Source organism: Lissotriton helveticus, chromosome 6 (genome assembly GCF_964261635.1).
Source record: "Lissotriton helveticus chromosome 6, aLisHel1.1, whole genome shotgun sequence".
Classification (NCBI taxonomy): domain Eukaryota; kingdom Metazoa; phylum Chordata; class Amphibia; order Caudata; family Salamandridae; genus Lissotriton; species Lissotriton helveticus.
This window is the reverse complement of record NC_136067.1, coordinates 1,638,834,681-1,638,859,845: the sequence shown is the minus strand read 5'-3', so window position 1 is coordinate 1,638,859,845 and position 25,165 is coordinate 1,638,834,681. Positions and strand designations below refer to the sequence as shown.

The 25,165-nt window shown below is 42.2% G+C and overlaps 1 long non-coding RNA gene across 1 annotated transcript in view; it reads left to right on the top strand.

Annotated features, from left to right (window-relative positions):
- The first annotated feature begins 944 nt into the window (after positions 1-944).
- The window catches only part of LOC144761847 (uncharacterized), a 70,615-nt gene continuing 46,394 nt past the window's right edge, over positions 945-25,165 (top strand). The window contains exons 1-2 of the long non-coding RNA XR_013595917.1: positions 945-987; positions 18,827-18,968. This is a non-coding gene — a long non-coding RNA (uncharacterized LOC144761847). The remainder of the gene's footprint in view (positions 988-18,826; positions 18,969-25,165) is intronic.

The window sequence follows — 25,165 nt, the reverse complement described above, 5'->3', positions numbered from 1 at the left end:
GGCTTTTTCATTGTTGATGCATTTACACACATTTTAACTCAGCACAATGCAGCCCGCCATCGATTTCAGCCCACCGCGACACAGACCGTCCTTGATACCAATGCATCTCATCACAAGTCCTTGCAAGCACCAGCAGCTTCTTCGATGCCGACTGTCAAAGACTAAAAGTGAACTCTTACCACGGCTTGCACAGGAGCAGCTAGTTGCTGGTTTCCCGACTCCACCTCAAGAATACTCAGGGTCAACTATTGGTAACTTGACCCTCAAGGACTCTAAGAGGGGAAGGGGGGAATTGGATAAAATAATAAACAAGAAGAGACTGCTCAAGAACTATTCTTTCTGCTTCTCTTGTCTTTTCTGTTGAATGATTGAAGCCTTGAAGTCCTAATACACCAAGAGAAATAGATTGATTAACGTCCCTTTCTTTTCTCTCTAGTCTCTAACCTATCTTTATTGGTGGTATTTATTCTTACCTATTATTCCTGAGACTAGTGCTACTCTTCATCTTATATCTTTGTTTTTCTTTAGGGACCTTACTTCCAGAGATTATACCTGTAATTACATATAGGTTAGACTATATCTACTCTGATTCTACAATGCTCTCCCTTTTCTTTTCTCTACTCTTACCTTCTCTAGGAATTGGTCACTCTTTACTAAGAATTCCTCTTGCGAAATCTTCTGGCCTTGGTGGTGTTTTACTAGTTGCACTTAATATTTATTCTAACTTCTTTTGTCTTTCAGGTTTTTGTTCTCTCAAACTGACGTTCTGTGGAAACTGACTGGGTAAGTATTATCGACAAATTCACTAACTGTATCTGTATAATTCCTTATTAGTTAATGAACATAGTCTATTTTACAGTTCTATCATAACATGCTCTCGTCTTCTCGAATGCGCAGGAATCACTTATCTGTTCGTTTTTCTTTCTTTTCTCTCCGACTCTGTAGATGCCTCCGAATTCCGACTACTAGACTCTCCGAATATGCGAGGTACGTTGATACTCCGATTGCTCCTTTTCTTTAATATTGTCGCACTAACTCTGACTGGGAAATTCGGTATGGGAGAAAAAATAAGGGGAAAGGAAAAGGGAAGGTCCGACTTCTATTTCGGACACTAGGGTCAACGCGATGCAAACGGGGGAAGGAAAAATAAGGGGCAAGATCGGGAGCTGCTATAGTCACTACCGTCTCTCCTTTCTAAACAGTGTTGTTTAAATTGTCTACTATGTTCATAAATGTTATGTATTGTCTTTGTTAAATTGTGATTTTGTAGAACGTATATTTTCTTTTTGCTAATTTTTTCTTGTTGTCTTTGCCTGTATATTTTTTTGTTGAGACATGTACCTTGATTAAGCAGATTGCTTCGTCCATACTTGGGGCTCCCCTGTATCAAATGAATTTTGGAGTCACACAGAATTGAGTGTATATGTATTTATTGAAAAGTAACTGAATAGTAATTGAATGAAATAGATGAGTATTTTGATAATAAAAACAAAACAATTTTATATTTCTATGAAAATGTGTTACTTTCTTTGTTGGACAGTTTTGAGTTATATATATATATATATATATATATATATATATATATATATATATATATATATATATATATATATATATATATATATATATTCACTGAAAAAAACATAGGTTTCACACCAGTTATAGTTAGCTGAACATTTTACTCATACAAAACCATTGAAATTCCCACGTTATAGTTAGTTGGACTCACTATAACTCGCGCGCCCGCAATCCACTGCTGATGATGTCACATATTACATTATTCATGACATGGTCAGTGACATCACTGATGACATCTCAAATGACATCACTGATGACATCACCGATGACATCTCAAATGACATCACTGATGACATCACTGATGACATCATCCAGTGACTGTGTGTTTCTGTAAAGTTTAAATATGTTTTACATATTGAAGAATGAGTGGATGTATAAGTGTCTGGATGAAGGATTTAGTAGGTGCGTGACTGACTGTATGAGTGAGTTATTAAATGTTTCTTACTGAATGCATGGATTAGTGAGTAAATTGTCTGAATGTGTGCATCATTATGTCTGTTGTTGTGTAAGCTGCTGCATGTGTTGATCAGTACCTATATTAGTGGCTATATGGGTTATTGATTGGTTGCCCTTGTATTTGTATGTGAGGCTGAGTGTGTGTGTTGGTGGCTGGGAGTTGTGTGACTCTGTGCATAGATGTGTGAGCAGTTGCTTCACTTGGTGTATGGGTTGAAGAGTGCATGAGGAAACAACTGTATTGGCGGTTGACTGTGTGCATGGGTGTGTTGGTGTATGAATGGATATCTCAGTGCTACATGTCCAAGTAAGTACATATGTAAAACACAGTGCATGTGAGAGTTGGCATATATAAATGACTATACATGAGAGCCTGTGATTGCGTAAGTGGCTGTATGGATCAATGTGTACTTGTATCAGTGATTGTAAAAGAGAGTAAGTATGTGTTAGTATATGTTTGTATATTTGAGGTGCTGTCTGTATAACTGTATAGATGAGGAAAAGGGAGTGTGATTGATTCTTTGCATGACTGACTAGGTGTGTGAGTAACTCCATGGATGAGTGGCAGTGTGTGAGTGTCTGTATAGGTGTATAAGTGCATATGATAGTGTTGTATTGATGAGTGTCTGTATGTATGAGTGATTGTATGGGTGAATGAGTGAATGTGTGTGTAGACCTAGGAATCAGTGAGTGCGTATGTAGCAACTGGTATTGGTGTGTCAATAATTTCAGGAATGGTAGTTTGTATTTAACACTGGGTGTATCAAAGGTTAGATTAGAGTGTGAGGAGGTGCATCGTTTTATCACATGGATGATGTCATCAGTGATGTCATTTGAGATGTCATCAGTGATGTCATTTGAGATGTCATCAGTGATGTCACTGACCATGCCATGAATGATGTAATATGTGACATCATCAGCAGTGGATTGCGGGCGCGCGAGTTATAGTGAGTCCAACTAACTATAACGTAGGAATTTCAATGGTTTTGTATGAGTAAAATGTTCAGCTAACTATAACTGGTGTGAAACCTATGGTTTTTTCAGTGAATTTCAAAGGTTTTTTAAATGCTAATTCCGAACTATAACGAGTGTCAAACCTATGGTTTTTTCTGTGAAATTCAGCCTGTTTTTTCGGACATAACAATTCGTTGTAAGCAGTGTGACAAACTGCTTTGTTATGGGGAGCAGAGTATTCTACTAATTGTTCGTTCATCCCTAATTTTTCCCCTTTTTTTTGCTCCTGTTGAGCAGTTTGGCATTCCCTAGTTTTGTTTTTGTTCTGAAAAAAATACCCAAAAAAATTAAAAACGTTCGGAAAAAGTACAAAAAAAAATAAAAAATAAAAAAGAAGAAAAAAAACAGTTCTTTTTAGAACTACCTCCAATTCTCCAAAAAGAGCTATACTCTTTACATATTCTAAAGGAGTGAGTGAAGTGGAGTACAGTCAGAGAGGAAAGGAAAATGAGTGAGGGAGCAAAGTAAGGGGCGAGAGGGGAAGGGAAGTGAAGTAGGGGGACTGAAAGAAGGTGAGTGTGGGAGGTGAGTGAGGGGAAGGGGAGTGAACTTTGGGAATGAGGATAAGTGAGGAAAGCGGAGTAAAGGAAGGGGGGTGAGGAAGGGTAAGAGAAGTGAGGTTGAGGAAAGAGTGGTGATAGAGGGTGGATAAAGGCAAGTGAGCGTGAGACAAGGGGAGTGAGGGAGTGAGGAGACAGAGGGAGTGAAGGAAAGAGTGAGAGAAGAGGACTGAGTGAGGGAGCATAGAAAGATAAGTGAGAAAGTGTAGGTGAGTTATAGGGAGTAAGCGTGACGGAAGAGGAGTGAGAGAGTGAGGGGACAGAGGTAGTGAAGCTAAGAGAGAGGGAGTGAGGGAAGGAGAATGAAGATGTGACAGGACAGAGGTAGTGAGAGAAAGAGTGAGTGAAGTGGAGTAAGGTGAGTGAGGAAAGGGCAATGAGTGAGTGAGCGAAGGAAGGGAATAAAGGGGAAGAGGACTGAAGCATAGGTACTGAGAGAAGGTGAGAGGGGGATGAAAGTAAAGGGAAAAGGAGAGAAAGATAGGGAATGAGGGGTAGTGAGGGAACCAGACTAAGAGAACGGGAGTGAAAGAACGGCAGAGAGCATGAGTAAAGAGGGATGAAAGAGGGTGGATAAAAGTGAGTAAGGGTAAGACAAAGGGAGTGAGGAAGTGAGGGGATAGAGGTACTGAAGGAAAGAGGCCTAACAGACATGCTGCCTAAGGTGCCCTACTAGTACATATCCTAAAGCCTAACTGACTTCAAGAATACATGTATTCTCATATTTTTAAACACATCAACTAATCAAATTATTCACCCAGATCCATTTAAAATCAAGCTTGACTCACAGTGTGATCTTAGGCACATGAGACACATGTCATGACACACACACAAAGAGAGAAATGACACACAGAAAGAGAGAGCTTGGGCAGGTACAAAGTGACATGAGACAGAGGCACAGAATACCCTTTAAGCTAAGAGAGGCAAACTGTCAGCAGACACAGGTGACATTATTGAAAAATGTGAAAATATAGTTCCTTATTTCACACAGACACTCAGTGTAATCCTTGACCAAAATGTAAAAGCCAGACATTTTACCAGAAAACATTTTCCATAGTAAATCGTTTTTGACACAAAGCACAGCCCGTTTAAATGACCACTACAAAACAAGGCAGAAACCTAACTCATTTCCAAAATACATTTCAAATATGCACCTTTAAATTTTTTAACAGCATTACAAAAAAAATGACACACAATGCAAGAATAAAGAAGCACAATATGCTTCTTAATCTTCCCCATAGTGCATACAGCAGTCTATCTTTATTTTAAAAAATCATAACTCATCTTTAAAAGTGCTTTGGAAGATTTAGAACAGTGTCAGTCACACACACCAGATTTTCTTAAGCAGAATCTCTGAAGTGCTCCTGAAACACTGCAACCACAAATGGCCCTGATTCCCTGTAATTCTTCACACATATCCCTGGACTTAACCAATTAAAATTCTTCCCACACTATTTCAAAACCAAACTAACATTTTAATTGGTTCTACATTTCAACACTTTGAAACTCACATAATATTCACCCATCCTCCCAGTGCTCATTCACCCTGTTACCATGGTAACTCCCACCTAACTCAGCACACAGTTGAAAAGTTCATCTTACTATGTTGCAAAAGAATCCAGCAAGGGTGTTTGACCTCTCAATGTAGTAGCTAATCATGTGCAATGTTTCTTTCAATGACTTTTTCTCAACGACTAAAATGACTTCTTTAAAAAAAAAGCATGCACCCTAATTTTCAGTGGTGAATTTTAAGAAACCACCAATCATTTCTTGTTTTTCAAGTGCACTGAATCTCATCCACTTTTTTTTCATAACTCCTACTTTCAAACTGCCATTTCATTTCCACAACTCATCTGAATACAAGCACATCTACCTTCAAGATGCCAAAAGTCTGGTTTGTGGGTCATAGCTTTGTTTACTGGAGTGAAAAATATGCTAGTAACAGAGGTATTTCCAACCTTGATTTACCAAATGTGGAAATTGTGTGGATTGGACAGAGAGGATTGAGAAGTCACCAATTGATACCATTGGTAAAATCCTTTATGCATCTACCACACCCTGACCTCATAATTGTGCACTGTGGTGGCAATGACCTGGGCACTTTGACTGGGGTAGGTCTGGAAATGCTTTTAAAGGACATCTTTGGCCAATTGATGTCATTTTTTCTAAAAACTGCCTTGGTATTTTCTAATATATGCCAAAGGCAAAAATGGAACTGGTCCAACCAATTTTGTCCACAGATTGAGAAAGCAAGGAAACATGTAAATAAATCTGTTTCTGCTTTCCTCAGAGACTATGGTATGGGTTCCATATACCACAACAACTTGTGTTACAACATGCAAGGCATCTATAGGAGAGATGGTGTACATTTTACAGATGAGGGGAATAGAGTCTTCCTCTTGAACTTGAGACTCTGCATCGGTACCTACTTGTAGGTACAAAAAACACCCACATAACACAACAGCTCTTTTCAGAGCAACCCTACCTCTAAGCACTCTAAATCATTTTTTTACTCTAATTTTTTACACTGTTTTTCCCCGTGGTGTGCTCAGGGTACGCGTACCTGTAAGCGTACATGGGAACGCACCCAGCGCTTACCCCACGAAAATTAAAAAAAACAAAACGTTTTTTTGACCTTAATGGTCCTTCTAGGCTCCCCTCAGAAAACCTAGGGGGTCAGTGGGTGTCTACCCTGCCCCCTTTTAATCATTACCGCCAGTAGGTAATATATATATATATATATATATATATATATATATATATATATATATATATATATATATATATATATATATATATATATATATATATATATGATGTGAATATGTTATAAGGGGTTTAGCGCTGTATATTTGGTTGTTTTTCCCTGGTTTTCCCCTTCATATTCGCTCTACAGGGACCCTCTTGTGTATATTTGTCATGAACACGTCCTAAGAAACCCATGGTTATTATACATTAAAAACAGTCTCACCTCCCTTGGTTTAGGTCGGTTATTTACATCTCCTTTTAACTGCACTACAGTATCAAAAAAAGAAATAAAAATATTATTTTTTAACCAAAGGGCTTTGGAGCGTTCTTAACTAAATTCCTCGAAAGCATCTGTAAAACTATATCTAGAGTGCCCTATTGAACAGGATGTGAACAACAAAAATGTCCCAACCCCAATTACTTCAAATCAGCTTGAATGGATGGAAAAATAACTATTCATTCCAAACCAGGCAAATCTTTTATTGCCATTTACTTCATACTTTTTAAACAATGTTTAAGTTATACTAGCAAAAAACAAACACTGTACATTCAATATTCACTATTTACAAACATCACACAAAATTATGAATAAATTGAGACAGCATCAAAGCAAGCTACAGAAAATACAAAAAATGACAACAAATACATATAAACACCAACAAAGGAATTCTCAAAAATGTGCGTGGAACTTGTGCCAAATAAATGGCAAATACTACAAATCGCTGAACTGATAGTTCTAGTTGTTGTTACAAATCAATATATTCCATCAAACACAAAGCCGACGCGTTTCAAGGCCAGGACGATTGTCCCTGGTCTCTCATCAGGGCTTTAATTCTTTATTATCTGTAGGGTATAAAGAAAAAAGACCATTTACTGGACTTGAAATAAATAGATTGCTTCTCCTAGTTTCTCCGGGTGTAGTTACCGACTATACATACCGGGATTGTGGTCATGTACCAAGGGCGTCGCGTTCTTTATAACTCTGAGACACCGAGGGCTTTATTAAGAGGAGGGGTACCTGATAACACCAAAAAGAAGCGCATGTAACTATTGCGCCCAAAACAAAACGTGCTAAATAAAAGCTAAAACAGATGGAACTGACCTTAACTGTGCCGTCTCCCGGCCAAACTGCAAATAAATTGTCACCATGTGCCGTTGTTCTATATAAAAAACATTTGGAAAATTAAGTAAGTCTTAGTTCACACGCCGCTGTTCGTCCAAATAAAAGAACGAAAAACGGGCGCCTACCTGTCTTTGTAACTTCACTGGCCCGAAAACTTTCAATAATTACTGCGCACGCCTGGACCTGACGGGATGCAAAAAGGAAACCATTTCTAGTTAGCTTCTGGCCAACTTGTAGCCGTATTATTCACCGGTAATGCGTGAGGGGGAAACCGCTTACCGTTTTGCTCCGTGACCTCTCCAACCCGTGGGAATTCACAAATGATTCAAAGATGGCCGGCGGGCTCTCTGTGATTGGATATACTACTTCCAGAACCAGTGCATTCTGGACTTGGTAGTTTTTAGAAAATAAGCGAGGATGAAAATTACATACACAATGTTTGAAAGTTGTGCAGGTGACGCATTGGTAGTCTCTTAACTGGCTAGCACATGGTTGAATTTACAAACCATAAAGGATATAAAAATTCTAAATAAAATAGGGGGAATTTTAAATGATTATATTGGACCCACAGCCCTCAGGGTGTCATTTTATTCAAAAGAATATGAGGAAACAGGCACTTAGACCACCCACGGGTGCCACATGAAAACACCAAGTCACTCATTACAATGCTATTATTACAAGCGTGTGATCTCAGACAAGTTGTTTAATCCACTCTGGGCACTATTAAATTTCAAAATTAAGTATGCTTCTTTTTGAAGCAAGACACGATCAATGTCTTGGAGATTCTTGTTAGAATTAACTACGTGCAGCACGGACCATCTGAAGTCTTGCTCAGTATGGCCCTTTTCTAGGAAGTGTTGCACCATGGGTGCCACCGTCACTTTCTTTTTGATTCGAGAACGATGTTGACTGATTCGATGGTTGATCTGTTGGTTCGTCTTGCCGACGTAAATCTTTGAACAAGGACACTGTATTACGTATACAACAATCTTTGTGCGACAATTGGAAAAATCCTTATGCGACCATTTGGAACCTTGGTGAATGAATTCTTTACCCTCAATCGTGTTGGAACAAGCTACACAGTTTCCACACTTGTGGTGACCCTCAATCGGTTTGAGTTTCCACTGAGCCATCAAGTCACTTCTGGGTTTTGGAAGAGCAACATCCGCTCGAACCAGCTGTTGGCCAATGCTTCGGTTTTTTTTGTATGCAAAAATGGGCTTCGGAAAAGGACATTCAAGTCCTTCCAGAAGGTGCCAATTTTTAAGTACAGCCTGCCGGAGTTTGTGCGTGTCAGGGCAAAATGTCGTGACACAGACAAGCCTATCCAGTGGGGGACGTTGTTTAACTTGCAATAAGCATTCTCGAGGTGTGTATTTTGCTCTCTTAAAGGAATGCTTAAGAAGTTTTTTAGGGTACCCCCGTTGGCGCATGTCAGAGCAGAAATGCTGACCATGTTTACCGTAATCGTTCATTTCGGAGCAATTACGTCGAATTCGAAGCAGTTGGCCAAAGGGCAAATTGGCTTTCAGATTTCTTGGATGGGCACTATTATGATGTAAAATAGTGTTCCTATCAGTAGGTTTTTTAAAAAGGGAAACTTTCAGTTGTCCTTGGGCACATGTGAGTTCTACATCCAAGAATGTCATTCGATTGGTACTATGTTCGATGGAAAACTGTATGTCGCTATGTCTGGAATTTAGCCTAGAGTGGAACAGCATTAAATCGGTCTGGCTCCCCTGCCACAGGAGCCAGACGTCATCAATGTACCTGTACCACTGTTTGATGTGGTCCTTAAAAGGGTTATTCACCTCCACAAATTTTTCTTCATATTGTGCCATATAGAGGACTGCCATTTCTGGGGCATAAGGACACCCCATGGCAGTCCCCTTGATCTGCATGAAGAATTCACCATTGAAGGTGAAATAGTTCTTTTTCAACGCTATTGTCGCTAATTCAAGAATAATCAAAGTGGGAACCCGGTGGGGTCTTGGTCTCTTATCAAGGTAAATTTGCATCACCTCCAGAGCCTCTTCCTGAGGGATCTGGGTGTAGAGGGACGTGACGTCCATGGTTACCATTATTTGGCATTGTACATCAAATGGAGTACCTTCCACTTTAAGAAGGAAGTCTGTCGTATCCCTGAGGTAAGATCTTACTTCTCTTATAAAAGGTTTAAGAAAGAAATCCACGTAACGTGCAATTGGTTCTAAACAAGAGTCGCAGCCCGAGACTATCGGGCGACCCGGTGGGTCATGCAGGCGCTTGTGAATCTTCGGGAGAAGATAAAGAACCGGGGTCCTAGGAAATTTCTTAAGCAAATAGTCATGTTCTTTGGTGCCCAAAAAGCCACTTTGTTTACCAATTTCCAAGACTTGGGAGATTAATCCCTGAATCTGCTTGACCGGATCTTCTGAAAGTGCACGGTACCAAGTGGTATTTCTAATGTGTTTCTCTCCTTCAGATAAATACATAGGGCGGGGCCAGATGACTACCGCCCCGCCTTTATCTGCTTGTTTTATGACAATAGACGGATCGTCTTTGAGGGATCTGATTGCCTCACGTTGATGAAGGCTAATATTTTGATGAGTAAATCTTCTGTTCTTTTCTAGTTTGATGATAGAGGATAGCAAAACCTGCTCGAACGCTATGATCTGTTTGGGAATGTTGTTATAAGGTGTAAAGCTAGACTTATTACGCAAGCCTGTCGGCTCATTATTCTCAATTGTTGGTGTGTTAGAAAAAAAGGCTTTGAGCCTTACTTTCCGACAGAACTCCATAGCTTCCATTTTAAGCTTGGTATAATCTGTTCTCAAGCTGGGAACAAATTTGAGACCTAAATCAAGGACTGCCTCTTCATCAGCAGATAATTGTCTAGATGACAAATTGACAACTGTACTGGGGCCGCCTATGATTTGTAGTGGCTGCTTCGTGTTCTCATTTCCCATGGTACCTTGTACCTGGGTTTGGATTGTTTGCCCTGTTCTAAAAAAGACACCCCCTTCTTCTTATTTCTATTGTCTGGGCCAGAAGAATCAGACGATGATGTACTGGAGAACGTTGTAAACCTAGTTCTGGATCTTCCTTGGAAATTCGACAGAGCCTGTCGTGAATCTGGCTGCAAGTAGTATTCGTCTCGTAGAAAGGGATAGACTTGGTCTATTTTAAAAGCCTTAATATACCTTTCGTATTTGTTAGTTTTATCATTAATCGTGTAATCCTTAAATGCCTGTATCTCTTTTTCGATCTTTTCTAAGAGTGACTTGGCATCCGTGACCACCTGGCTGGTCTCTAAGGCCTTAATTAAATCCTCAATTTCTTCTTCCTCTTTTTTACATAACCTCTGTGCAGTCTCCATTGTGTGGACCATAAGGTCCCGACTACACTTGGTATTTATAAAACTGAAGCCTTTCCTGTATTCTTGGTCTTCAGTGAAAATGACGGGAATATTTTTTACCTGGAGACCCCAGGGAATTGTACCTCCCTTCAAGTGCTTCAAGAGGAAATAACCATGCAATTCGGTTCTTACGTGCTTTTTACGAAGTCTGATTAATTTGTCAGACTCATTTTGTTGCTTAGCACTAGTGCTAAGTGCAACAGTGGAGAAAGGAGAAGAGGCAATCAAGTCCTGTATGTGGCTTTCAGAGAAAGACAAAGTGTCGTTTTCTGCCATAACTCAGAGAGACCCAAAAAGATCTCTCTACCTCTTACTTGTGTATCTAATCGAGGACTTCTTTGTTTTGTCCTATTACTCTCGCTGGTGAAAACCAGCCCAAACGTTGTTTCCCTAAGGAGTTAGGTCCTTACCAGGGATTGAGACTAGACCTTATACTTATGTGAACAACAAAAATGTCCCAACCCCAATTACTTCAAATCAGCTTGAATGGATGGAAAAATAACTATTCATTCGATTATACCAAGCTTAAAATGGAAGCTATGGAGTTCTGTTGGAAAGTAAGGCTCAAAGCCTTTTTTTCTAACACACCAACAATTGAGAATAATGAGCCGACAGGCTTGCGTAATAAGTCTAGCTTTACACCTTATAACAACATTCCCAAACAGGTCATAGCGTTCGAGGAGGTTTTGCTATCCTCTATCAGCAAACTAGAAAAGAACAGAAGATTTACTCATCAAAATATTAGCCTTCATCAACGTGAGGCAATCAGATCCCTCAAAGACGATCCGTCTATTGTCATAAAACAAGCAGATAAAGGCGGGGCGGTAGTCATCTGGCCCCGCCCTATGTATTTATCTGAAGGAGAGAAACACATTAGAAATACCACTTGGTACCGTGCACTTTCAGAAGATCCGGTCAAGCAGATTCAGGGATTAATCTCCCAAGTCTTGGAAATTGGTAAACAAAGTGGCTTTTTGGGCACCAAAGAACATGACTATTTGCTTAAGAAATTTCCTAGGACCCCGGTTCTTTATCTTCTCCCGAAGATTCACAAGCGCCTGCATGACCCACCGGGTCGCCCGATAGTCTCGGGCTGCGACTCTTGTTTAGAACCAATTGCACGTTACGTGGATTTCTTTCTTAAACCTTTTATAAGAGAAGTAAGATCTTACCTCAGGGATACAACAGACTTCCTTCTTAAAGTGGAAGGTACTCCATTTGATGTACAATGCCAAATAATGGTAACCATGGACGTCACGTCCCTCTACACCCAGATCCCTCAGGAAGAGGCTCTGGAGGTGATGCACATTTACCTTGATAAGAGACCAAGACCCCACCGGGTTCCCACGTCGTTTATTCTTGAATTAGCGACAATAGCGTTGAAAAAGAACTATTTCACCTTCAATGGTGAATTCTTCATGCAGATCAAGGGGACTGCCATGGGGTGTCCTTATGCCCCAGAAATGGCAGTCCTCTATATGGCACAATATGAAGAAAAATTTGTGGAGGTGAATAACCCTTTTAAGGACCACATCAAACAGTGGTACAGGTACATTGATGACGTCTGGCTCCTGTGGCAGGGGAGCCAGACCGATTTAATGCTGTTCCACTCTTGGCTAAATTCCAGACATAGCGACATACAGTTTTCCATCGAACATAGTACCAATCGAAAGACATTCTTGGATGTAGAACTCACATGTGCCCAAGGACAACTGAAAGTTTCCCTTTTTAAAAAACCTACTTATAGGAACACTATTTTACATCATAATAGTGCCCATCCAAGAAATCTGAAAGCCAATTTGCCCTTTGGCCAACTGCTTCGAATTCGACGTAATTGCTCCGAAATGAACGATTACGATAAACATGGTCAGCATTTCTGCTCTGACATGCGCCAACGGGGGTACCCTAAAAAACTTCTTAAGCATTCCTTTAAGAGAGCAAAATACACACCTCGAGAATGCTTATTGCAAGTTAAACAACGTCCCCCACTGGTTAGGCTTGTCTGTGTCACGACATTTTGCCCTGACACGCACAAACTCCGGCAGGCTGTACTTAAAAATTGGCACCTTCTGGAAGGACTTGAATGTCCTTTTCCGATGCCCATTTTTGCATACAAAAAAAACCGAAGCATTGGCCAACAGCTGGTTCGAGCGGATGTTGCTCTTCCAAAACCCAGAAGTGACTTGATGGCTCAGTGGAAACTCAAACCGATTGAGGGTCACCACAAGTGTGGAAACTGTGTCGCTTGTTCCAACATGATTGAGGGTAAAGAATTCATTCACCAAGGTTCCAAATGGTCGCATAAGGATTTTTCCAATTGTCGCACAAAGAATGTTGTATACGTAATACAGTGTCCTTGTTCAAAGATTTACGTCGGCAAGACGAACCAACAGATCAACCATCGAATCAGTCAACATCGTTCTCGAATCAAAAAGAAAGTGACGGTGGCACCCATGGTGCAACACTTCCTAGAAAAGGGCCATACTGAGCAAGACTTCAGATGGTCCGTGCTGCACGTAGTTAATTCTAACAAGAATCTCCAAGACATTGATTGTGTCTTGCTTCAAAAAGAAGCATACTTAATTTTGAAATTTAATAGTGCCCAGAGTGGATTAAACAACTTGTCTGAGATCACACGCCTGTAATAATAGCATTGTAATGAGTGACTTGGTGTTTTCATGTGGCACCCGTGGGTGGTCTAAGTGCCTGTTTCCTCATATTCTTTTGAATAAAATGACACCCTGAGGGCTGTGGGTCCAATATAATCATTTAAAATTCCCCCTATTTTATTTAGAATTTTTATATCCTTTATGGTTTGTAAATTCAACCATGTGCTAGCCAGTTAAGAGACTACCAATGCGTCACCTGCACAACTTTCAAACATTGTGTATGTAATTTTCATGCTCGCTTATTTTCTAAAAACTACCAAGTCCAGAATGCACTGGTTCTGGAAGTAGTATATCCAATCACAGAGAGCCCGCCGGCCATCTTTGAATCATTTGTGAATTCCCACGGGTTGGAGAGGTCACGGAGCAAAACGGTAAGCGGTTTCCCCCTCGCGCGTTACCGGTGAATAATACGGCTACAAGTTGGCCAGAAGCTAACTAGAAATGGTTTCCTTTTTGCATCCCGTCAGGTCCAGGCGTGCGCAGTAATTATTGAAAGTTTTCGGGCCAGTGAAGTTACAAAGACAGGTAGGCGCCCGTTTTTCGTTCTTTTATTTGGACGAACAGCGGCGTGTGAACTAAGACTTACTTAATTTTCCAAATGTTTTTTATATAGAACAACGGCACATGGTGACAATTTATTTGCAGTTTGGCCGGGAGACGGCACAGTTAAGGTCAGTTCCATCTGTTTTAGCTTTTATTTAGCACGTTTTGTTTTGGGCGCAATAGTTACATGCGCTTCTTTTTGCTGTTATCAGTTACCCCTCCTCTTAATAAAGCCCTCGGTGTCTCAGAGTTATAAAGAACGCGACGCCCTTGGTACATGACCACAATCCCGGTATGTATAGTCGGTAACTACACCCGGAGAAACTAGGAGAAGCAATCTATTTATTTCAAGTCCAGTAAATGGTCTTTTTTCTTTATACCCTACAGATAATAAAGAATTAAAGCCCTGATGAGAGACCAGGGACAATTGTCCTGGCCTTGAAACGCGTCGGCTTTGTGTTTGATGGAATATATTGATTTGTAACAACAACTAGAACTATCAGTTCAGCGATTTGTAGTATTTGCCATTTATTTGGCACAAGTTCCACGCACATTTTTGAGAATTCCTTTGTTGGTGTTTATATGTATTTGTTGTAATTTTTTGTATTTTCTGTAGCTTGCTTTGATGCTGTCTCAATTTATTCATAATTTTGTGTGATGTTTGTAAATAGTGAATATTGAATGTACAGTGTTTGTTTTTTGCTAGTATAACTTAAAAATTGTTTAACAAGTATGAAGTAAATGGCAATAAAAGATTTGCCTGGTTTGGAATGAATAGTTATTTTTCCATCCATTCAAGCTGATTTGAAGTAATTGGGGTTGGGACATTTTTGTTGTTCACATAAGTATAAGGTCTAGTCTCAATCCCTGATAAGGACCTAACTCCTTAGGGAAACAACTATTGAACAGGATGGCGCCCCAGGATAGTTATTCCTTGTGACTAACGTGCGCCATTGATTAATTTTGGTACGGTTTCATCTTAACCTAATTCATTCCATGTTTTCCTATCCAGCTGGCACCTATTCCTTAGTCGACCTGCCGCCCTGTTCGTATGATGGTTCCTCCACCCAATCAAATTTACATATCATATTCTTCTGTAAATTTTATAAAGCTCACCGCCAAAGATTTATCTGGCCGCTAATACGTAAATATTATTTTACTCAATGTCGTCCAGCTCTGTATTTTTTACAATCACTACCCAATGAATTAGTATGTTATACTGTGGCTTTATATCTACTTCTTTCATGGAAGACTAGGAGGCTGGACCACTCTGTTCATGAATTACTAAATGTGTATTTTAATCCTGTTTTTAAATGTAATGTCTGTCATCAAATTACTGTTACTACTTTTACCGCAAAAGCTGTATTTTTATTCTTTTTAACTATATATTGTGCATTTTTTACTTTTATGATCCTAAAACATGTAAGAATCGAATAAAGTGATTTGACTGTCTGAGTCAGATGTGACTTTGGCATGTTGACAGTGAACCTCACTGAATGCAGGAGATTTGCCCTAGTCTGGTGTTGGGTGATGACTGTCTGTGGCAAGCCTGCTTTCAGCAGCCAGTCATAAAGGAAGGGGAAGACCGAAAACCCTGACCTCCAAAGATGTACTGCAACCACCTCCTTCACTTTTGGTACACCCAAGGGACACTGGTGAGGCCAAATGGGAGCACATCAAACTGAAAATGCTCCTGGTCCACTGTGAACCGCAGATAACACTTCCGGTCCTGCAGGATAGGAAAACATTCATCCCAAGTCACAAAGATCTGGGTTTAATTCATTGTTCTTTTACTCACACCTCGACTCCACTTTGAACCCAGCCATATGCAAATCAGTCTTGACCCTGTTCCTCATGGAAACAGTCCATCCCGAACTTCCAAGCCAGGTCCTCCCTGGACAGGAAACAAGCATCTTAGGACCGGTTTCGGGGCATTACCCTTCATCAGCCAGGCTAGCTTGAATCCAGTGGCGCAGTGAGCACGAGACCCATGTCTGGGCATGCCCTTCCCACTTTGTCCATCAATTGTTCTTTTTGCACCATCCATTTCAAGGAAGACCAGACGTGTGCCAGGTTAACCTTTTAAATTTCTTCTAATAAAGCAAGGCCTTGAGAGGGCAAAGATCTAGGATAGGGGACAGACCTCCATCCGTTTTCAGCACCAGAAAGTAGTGGGAATAGCAACCACATACTACTTCTGGTGCTGGCACCCTCTTGATGGCTCCTTTGTCTAAAAGAGCCTTTGCCCCTGAGGCTGCTTGTGTAGTAAGGAGAGGTAGTCCTCTGTCAGCTGATATGATGACTGCAGCATGGGCAGCAGGTTTTCAAGGAATAGAAGGACATAACCCTGTTGGACGATTTGGAGTACCCACTTGTCGAGGATATTACTTGTCATTTAGGCAGGTGATGCCTTATCCTGCTGCCAACGGGGTAGGTGGGCTACGTTGAGGGCATGCTAAAAGGTATGGAGGCTGCGGCAGCCAGAGGGGCAGGGGACAGGACAGCCCACTGGCTTTGGGTCCCTCAGCCCCTGTGATATCAGTCACAAAAGGGCTGGGAAGCACGTGGGTTTGAAGGTAAGGTTAGTACTGCGAACGCAGCTGGAAGTCCCAACCATAGGCACAGAAAGGATGAAAGGAGGGGGGCGTGGCTTGGCGCCCGGTGTGGATGGCAGCTCCGACATGAGCGCTCCGTGCCGGCCGGGGGATTTACCAGCTCTCGTCTTTCACAGGTGCTCTAACAGAGCAGAATGAATTACCGGAGAGTGGAGGGAGCATCGCAGAATTGATTTCAGGCTTCTTTCGGCAATTTTGACCGCTTTTCCGACGCGGGACTCAGCGGCCGCGGCTTCATGACGGCCGCAACCGCCATTTTGTGCTCCTGACGCGCGTCCAGCGCGCTGCCTTCTCTTGGTCCTGCCGGCCTCCTGCGCTGATTCTGGCCTCTCAGAATGCTCATGGTGAGCTAATATTTGATTATTTTGGCTGCTGCTGCCATTAGACCTGTTTTTTCAGCTTTTCATGAGTGTCGCCCTCAGCTGTTCCGACTTTAGCGGCCATTTTACCTTCACCTGTGTCACTCGTGGCAGCAACTCATGCAGGCTTTTCGCTACACTTTATTTAGCTCTACTGCACTCTCTGATTACTGGATTACCTTTATACCTGCAGTTCCTCACACCACATGGGCCTTTTCTTTGGTGCGCATTTACCCCAGGATGCCTTCAATGACTATGCTGCCGTGACTTTTCTTTTTCCTCCATTGGATGTTTCCTCTTCTGCTGTTTGCCAATTTGCTATTCCTCATCTCAACGGCCACTTTGTGCTTTGCATCCTTATATGAGGGCTTCATAGCTTGACCAGCTGGACATTTCTCTGCGACCTTGTGTGAATTCTTGTTATTCTCATGCCACTCTGAAGTGTCTTTCTTTAGATATCTCAACTTTCCTCCTGCGTGCTCCTGCAGGCTCTGCTGTCCTTCCGTCCATCTGTTGATTTTCACAAGAATGGAGCACTCCAAGTGCTAGCTTTTTTCTTTGGAGATGATACTCATCTTATGGATAGGGGTGCAACAGGTCGTGCTTCTAAGACTCCACGACGCATCTTCATTAAAAATTCAAAAGTGTTTTCTGCGCTGGCTCATTTGGAAGCCTCTCAGGCGTCTGTTGTCCCCATGTCGCAGTCCAATGCGGAACATTCAGTTCAACCCTCAGGGAAGGCTACAACGAAACGCCTCAAAAAGGATCCTCCATCACCGACGGGCTCTTCCTCAGCTGTATCTTTGGAGCTATTGTTGGAAGAGATACGCGCCCTTCGGCCCTTCATGGAGGAAACCAATACCAAGTTATAGGTTTTAACTGATAATTGGTCACAGATGGATGCAAGAGTCACGACGATGGAGCGAAGTGTTTCCTCTCTCCAGGAATCATCCTCCAAGGTTACGCACATGCAGTCGCAGATTTCTTCTCTCCAGAAGCAGGTCGAGGAGCCCGAAAATCGTAATCGACGCAACAACCTACGCATTTACGGCCTGGCCGAGAATTGTGAGGGGAGTGACCCCATTGCTTTCTTCAAATCCTTCCTTCCTAAGCTCCTTCACTTACCAGAAAGTACCGTGCTTAACATCCAACGGGCACATAGGCTTGGTCGCATCTCTTCATCTGCCTCCACCTCTTCAAGACCAAGAGGCGTCATCATGTATTTCCTGGAATATACTGATCTTCTTAAATTCCTCTCAGCAGCCAGGGCCTCTCCTCGCCTCACATGGTCAGGTTCCACCTTGTTCTTCGCGCAGGATTATGCTAGAGCTACAGCCAACCGTCGTAAAGCTTTTTTGGATATGAGGCCAGAACTTAGTTCCATTGGCGCCAGATATGGCCTTTTCCATCCTTGCCTCTTCAGAGTCACTCATAACAACAAGACGACGACCTACGATGATCCTGTTCGCCTTCGGAGCTTCCTAAATTCTTGTCAAACATCTGACATGGACCTTTCCGGCTCCTCATCTGCTTTCCCTCCATGACTTTCCTGAGTTGCTATTGCTTTTTATTTGGTTCACACAGTTCATGTTGACTTTGTCATGCTTGTCACGCTAACTTTCTCCTTATATGAATTCCCTTGTTTTTTGTTCCCTCATATTTATATGACCTGTTCATACGTTTTTCACCCTTGTTTGGTACTATGTTTCCGTTGATTCGTCTCTTGATGTTCCCCTCTCCTCATGTTTTTTTTTTTTTTCACAGAATCCACTTTTCATTGCGTGCTGTTCCCCCCGGCCTGATGGTCCGCTCGCACTTGATGTCTTGCCTCCTCCAGTTGGCGCTACCCCCCTCAGTTTTCTCGTTTGTTCTCCATCTTGATTGTCCTCCCCTGGTTCCACCCCTCGTAAGTACGTTCTCCTTCCTCCCTTTAATGTTTGCCTTCCCCTTTTTTCCCCTTTTCCTGCTTCTTTTCCAATTTCAACTTTGTTCAAAGGTGTCTCCTTTTCCCTGCTTTCATCAACCTTTTTGCCCTTTCTCTTTTTATGTCTCTTTATCTGTCACTTGCATTTGTCTCCTTTGTCTACTTATTCTAATGATTTTCTCTATCATCTTTTTTACCTACACTTTCTCCTTCTCCTTATATTCCTTTCTCTCCTTTTTCCCTCCTCCTTTTTCCTATGTTTTTTTATTTATTGATTTACATCTGTTCTGGACTTTGATCTCTTTTATTTTAGATCACCTTTCTTCATTTTTTCTTACACTTTCACTACTTATCTCGCTACCTCACTCGCAATTCCTCTTCTCTATTTTTCTACCTCATATCATATTCTTTATCCTCTTATCTCAAGACCATTATTCTCTCTCTTGCTTGTTTTCTCCTCTGGGCTCTTTTTTTGACTTTCTTTTTTTGCTACTCTCAATCTACCTTTTATATTATGTCGTTAAAAATAGTTACATGGAATGTTAAGGGCATTAATTCTCCAATCAAAAGACAGAGAATTTTGTCTCACCTTGCTCGTTTAAATGATGATGTTGCATTTTTTAAAGAAACTCATTTGTCTGATGTAGAATCTGCTAAACTAAAAAAAGGATGGGTGGGTGAAGTTTACTATTCCCAAGGCGATGGTAAGCGTAATGGAGTGGCTATTTTATGTCGCAAAACTTTATCCCACTCTTTGCTTGCTCAGGAGTCGGATGCTGAAGGTCGTTGGACGTATGTTAAACTGTCTCTTAAGGATGTTCCAATTTCCTTTCTTAATGTTTATGCCCCCACTGGTGGTGACCCCGCTTTTTGGCATACATTCTCCCATCATATCACCAGATTTATTGATGATAACTTCATCCTAGCGGGGGATTGCAATCAGCCCCTTGATCCCTTCCTTGATAGACACTCCAAAGTCCATTATGTTCCAAACAAGTCCCATAAACTTTTCTCCCAAGCCATTTCCCAACATAAGCTCACCGATGCTTGGCGCTTGTGCAATCCGGATGCACGAGAATTTACTTTTTATTCTCCATGCCACCATTCCCAATCCCGGATTGATTACATTTTTGTTACTCATAATATTGCCCAGACCCTTGTTCATGCCGAGATTGGCTCGATTCTACTCTCAGATCACGCCCTCACTTCAGTTCAACTTGACATCCTTCCTAAATCAGCTGGACCCAAGCGTTGGCGCTTTGATAACACCCTTCTCTTGGATCCCAAGTTTACTACCTCCTTTACTGTATTTTTTGTTCAATGATACCCCTTCTATCCCCAAGCATACCATTTGGGATGCTTTCAAAGCTGCGGCGAGAGATTTCATAATTGGTTATGTGGCTAAGAAACGGAAAACTGCCCGCAAATTCACGGCCGATCTTCTCCTTGATATTAAGAAATTGGAGCACTCTTATTTCACCTCTCATTCGCAAGACAGTTTAACAGCCCTGATTAATGCCAAAATGACATTTAACAAGAAATCTACAGAAGATGCTTCCCTATATTTATTAAAATCGAGTGCAAAGTTTTATGGAGGCAAAAATAAGGCTGGGAAGGTATTAGCTAATTATTTGAAAGTCAAGGATAACAAATTAAATATTGGGGCCGAAGATGTGGAATGCTCTTCCGCTGGCGCTAAAAATGGAGACTAATCTTTTTGTTTTTCGCAAAAAACTGAAAACTTTGTTGTTTAACTGATCACGGCTCTGTGTATTCTTTATTCAGCAATCACCTGTCTTTTCTTCTTTAGTCTGTCCCTGGCGCCGGGAAACCCATTACGGGTAGCTGTGCGCAATATAAATTTAATAATAAATAAAATAAATAAAAATAAATCCATCTTTGATACACACTCTGTTCTTAAACATAAGGATACGGACATTCTCACTGAATTCTCTGCTTTCTACAAAACCTTGTACTCCTCCGAAACCCAACCCTCCTCAGTCCCTAGACTGCTTTTTCTCCCTGCCCACTTCCCTCTTGACCTCTCTCACTTAGAGCTTGATATTTCTCAACAAGAATTACTTACAGGGAGGAGGAGCCAAGATGGCGATCGGGATGGCTGCATAAACGCTTGGCTCCGTGAGCCCTCCCGCCCCGCACATATATCCTGGCGATTAACCTGAACAGTATTTGCTGATCTAAGTAGGTGGAGGGAAGCATTCACTTACCGTCTACTTCTGAGGCTCCACCGTGCAGTAGACCCGAAGAAATGTCCCCGATTGTTTGGCGGCCTTCGAGGTGCTGAGACCGGGATCTCGAGTGCAGAGAGTGTCCGGCCGTGACTGCAACACCGATGGCCTTTGGTTGCGCTGGGAAGCCGTACGGAGAGAACCTGTGAGCTGAGAGCCGGAAGAGATGTTGCCAACCCACTCCCAATAGTGGGCTGCCCTGTGGGAGGTGCGATATAGCTGGGCCGGAGAGAGTCCATGGTGCCCAGTTCCCCTTCGGTGTGCTACCCGGCCGTGTTAACAGTCCCCTCCGGGAACCGGTGGGTGCCTCCCGGGGAGCAGCAGGGAGCTTGTTTAGCCTTTTGGTGACTCTCCTTTTTGTTGCCTGCCCCGACTATTGAGATCCCGCTGTGAATCCTGCTGATTCTGGAGGTTGGACTCGATCCTGAGGCGCGGTGGAGGAGAAAGAGACCGTGACGGCTGAAATGGCAGATGCTGCCTTCTTGCGCGCCCCTCATCCGGGCAGAGAAACTGGTGCACAAGAGAGTCCCGGGGTTTGGCTCCGCGAGAAAACACCCACACCCAGAAATGTACTGGCTGCACTAACAACCCTGCAGACTACCCTGATCCGGGAGGCCGAGAACTGGGGAAAAGGATGGCCGCCATTGTTGACCCGCCATTTTGTAACGGCATGTATCGCCCTCAAGGAGGCGCCGATGTGTCCGCCTCTGATTCATTGACATATTCCCCGGCTGAGTCTACTTTTTTGGTGACGCGGATGGCTCTGGTTCGTGGGCTTGCTGAAGATACACCTGTTGCACATGTGATTGTCTCACCGGAGCCTTTCTCTGATCGGCGAGTGGGGGAACTGCATCGATCCACGGTTTGGGCGGCCCGACAGGGTTTCGGCGCTTCCCGCATCGTATGATTCCTTTTCCATGTCAGGGGGGACTGTGTTCGGACTCGAGACTGTTGGCGGTGGTGCTATTGTCACGCTTAAACCTCCGCCGTGCATCGTCGGCGAGATTTCGGTGGCTGGGACTCTATGTAACGAAGACATTGCCTGATCCTCCCGGTGCAATCGGACCCTTTGTGCTACCTTGTATCCCGTCTGAGGGATGGTTCAACGTTGGTACTATTGACAGAAGAGGCCAGGGGTGAATTCGCTTGGGGCATGGAGGGACTCATAGATGGTTAATGGTGATTTAAGGGGTGCTTAGCGGGGATGTAATTGATTGCGTTGTACGTGATTGCTGTTATTTGTACTCCTTTTACCGTTGCTGTTTTGACGTTTTTTGCACGTGGAGGTGGGAGGGGCCGGATAACCAGATCGAGGGCCCTCCTCCTGTATTTTTTCTCTTTCTTTTTCTCTTTTTCTTCTCTGTATTTCGGGTCTCTTATTTAGGGCGACAGGCACGCTGCTGGGGGGGTAGGCCGTAGCCTTCTGCAGGGGTGCAGGGTTGGGGGTTGGGGGATGGGTCTGTTATTTTGTTCTCTCTTTGTTTCTATGGCCCTTTGCCCTTTTTCCTTTTCGATGTCGTCGTCTTCCATGTCTCCTATAGTGTGTTTCGCCTCGAGGGGTGGGGCTAGTTCGCCATGATTGCTATGTGCTTATTGCATCTATCCTGACTCTTGTACCCCTTCTCCCGTCACTCATAATCTATGTACATCACTGGCGTACAACTTTTTGCTTTTAGTTAGCTGGAATAGGGGCGTGTGTGGCTGTGCGACATTGATTTTTACTTTATTTTTCGTTCTTGTAAAATGAACCGTCTCAGATCCTTATTATTGCATGGTAATTTCAATGTATGTCATATCCTGGATGCTAATCAGCCTTTGAATTCCGGACCGCTGTATATTTTTTACACTTCGTTACTCTTTACCCGATTTGAATAGCGGCTGGCCAGATTGGTTGTAGGCCCATGTATGTATTTCCGTGCTAAGCAAATAAAGGTTCTTAAAAAAAAAAAAAAAAAAGAATTACTTACAGCACTCCAAAATCTCAAAAAAGATAAAGCCCCTGGGCCAGATGGCTTTACTGTTGAATTCTTCGTTCATTTTTCGAAGCTTCTCATCCCAAAACTACACTCCCTCATAGATACATTTCTCACTTTAGGTGCCTCCTTAGGTTCTTTCTCTGACACGCACATTTGTCTGATACCTAAGGAAGGGAAAGACGCTCAATATTGCAAAAATTATAGACCAATCTCTTTGGTCAATATTGACTATAAAATATTTGCTAAATCTCTTGCAGCACGCCTTGACCTTCTTCTCCCAGACCTTCTGGGTGAGGAATAATCAGGTTTCGTCAAGGGTCGATTTATCACTGACAACACCAGACTTTTATTTAATGTTTTATCCAAATCTCATCCCTTACCCCATCCCCTTGCAGCGATTGCCTTAGACGCTGAGAAAGCATTTGATAGGGTTGAATGGACTTATCTTTTTCATACCCTTAAATGGTTTGGTTTTGGTTCTAAATTTATTTCTTTAATTTCTTTACTATATTCTAATCCCCGTGCAGCGGTTTGTGTTCTCATGACCAAGTTTCCTCCTTTTTCACTTTGGGGAGAGGGGTCCGTCAAGGTTGTCCCTTATCTCCTTTTCTTTTTAATTTGGCTTTAGAACCCTTTTTATCTAAACTCCGTCAAAATCCTAATATTCATGGCTTTCAAATATCAGATTCCCAAATTAAGCTGGCCGCTTATGCGGACGATATCCTACTCTTTATCTCTAATCCCACTGAATCTATACCCGCCTTCCTTGCTGAAGTGAGTGATTATTCCCAAATATCTGGCTACAAACTTAATAATGATAAGTGTGAGATCTTACCCTTGACGAAGTTCACATTTAAACCTGATTTTACTGCTTCTAATTTCACATGGAGCTCCTCACATATTAAATATCTTGGTCTGCATGTTACCCCTTCTATTTCAGACACTGTTTCCCTTTGTTTATCTAAATGTACTCAAAAATTGTTGGACTTAACGTCCAGGTGGCACCCTCTTTACTTATCCTGGTGGGGTCGCCTCGACACTATTAAAATGATGTTGTCCCCCATTGTCCTCTATACTATCTCTAACATTCCAATATCCATTCCTTCTAAATTTTTCAAAAAGATTAACTCCATTTTGATGTCCTTTCTTTGGAATAACAAAAAATCTAGAATATCCCTCGCACGATTGATTCGCCCCAAATCAGAAGGCCGGGTCAATTTCCCAGATTTCCCTGCCTACCACAAAGCGTTCCTGTTACGACAAGCTTCCTTCTGGTAGCAAGATCCCAGCTCTCCTTATCCTTTATGGGCTAAATTTGAGCGCCTTCTTCTCTCTCCTTTTTCTTTTGCTGAATATCTTTCTTTCTCACGTAAACCCTCTTCCATTCCTACTCCCATTCACAAATTCACTACTAAATTGCTCTTATCTTTTTCTCCCACCTCCCCTACGACTGTTGCTGATTTTCTCTCCTCTATCATTTGGCATAATACCGCCCTCCTTATTCGTAACAAACCCTTCTTTTGGAAGACATGGCACCGAAGGGGGCTGATATGGATTTCCCAACTTTTCTCCCAATCTTCCTTCATACCTTTCACTACTCTTCGCTCCCTGTATGGTCTACCTACTTCCTTTACCCGTAATTACCTCTTACTTAAGGAAGCCGCACTGACAACTTACATTCGCCTTTCTCAGATGCATTTCTCTCCTATCTCTCCCACCCCTACCTCATCACTCCACTTCTTTTTACGCACTACTCCCAGGGCTTCCTCCATTACAAATATCTTCATACTAATGACTCCGTTAGGCCCAAATCTAAAGTGGAGGAGTGTTGGGAACATGATTTCACCACATCCTGGCCAATTTCTTTATGGGACAAGAATTGGACTAAGATCCGCAAATCCTCAAGAGCGGCGACCTTAACACAGTCCCTGTTCTTCATCTACAACAGGCTTCT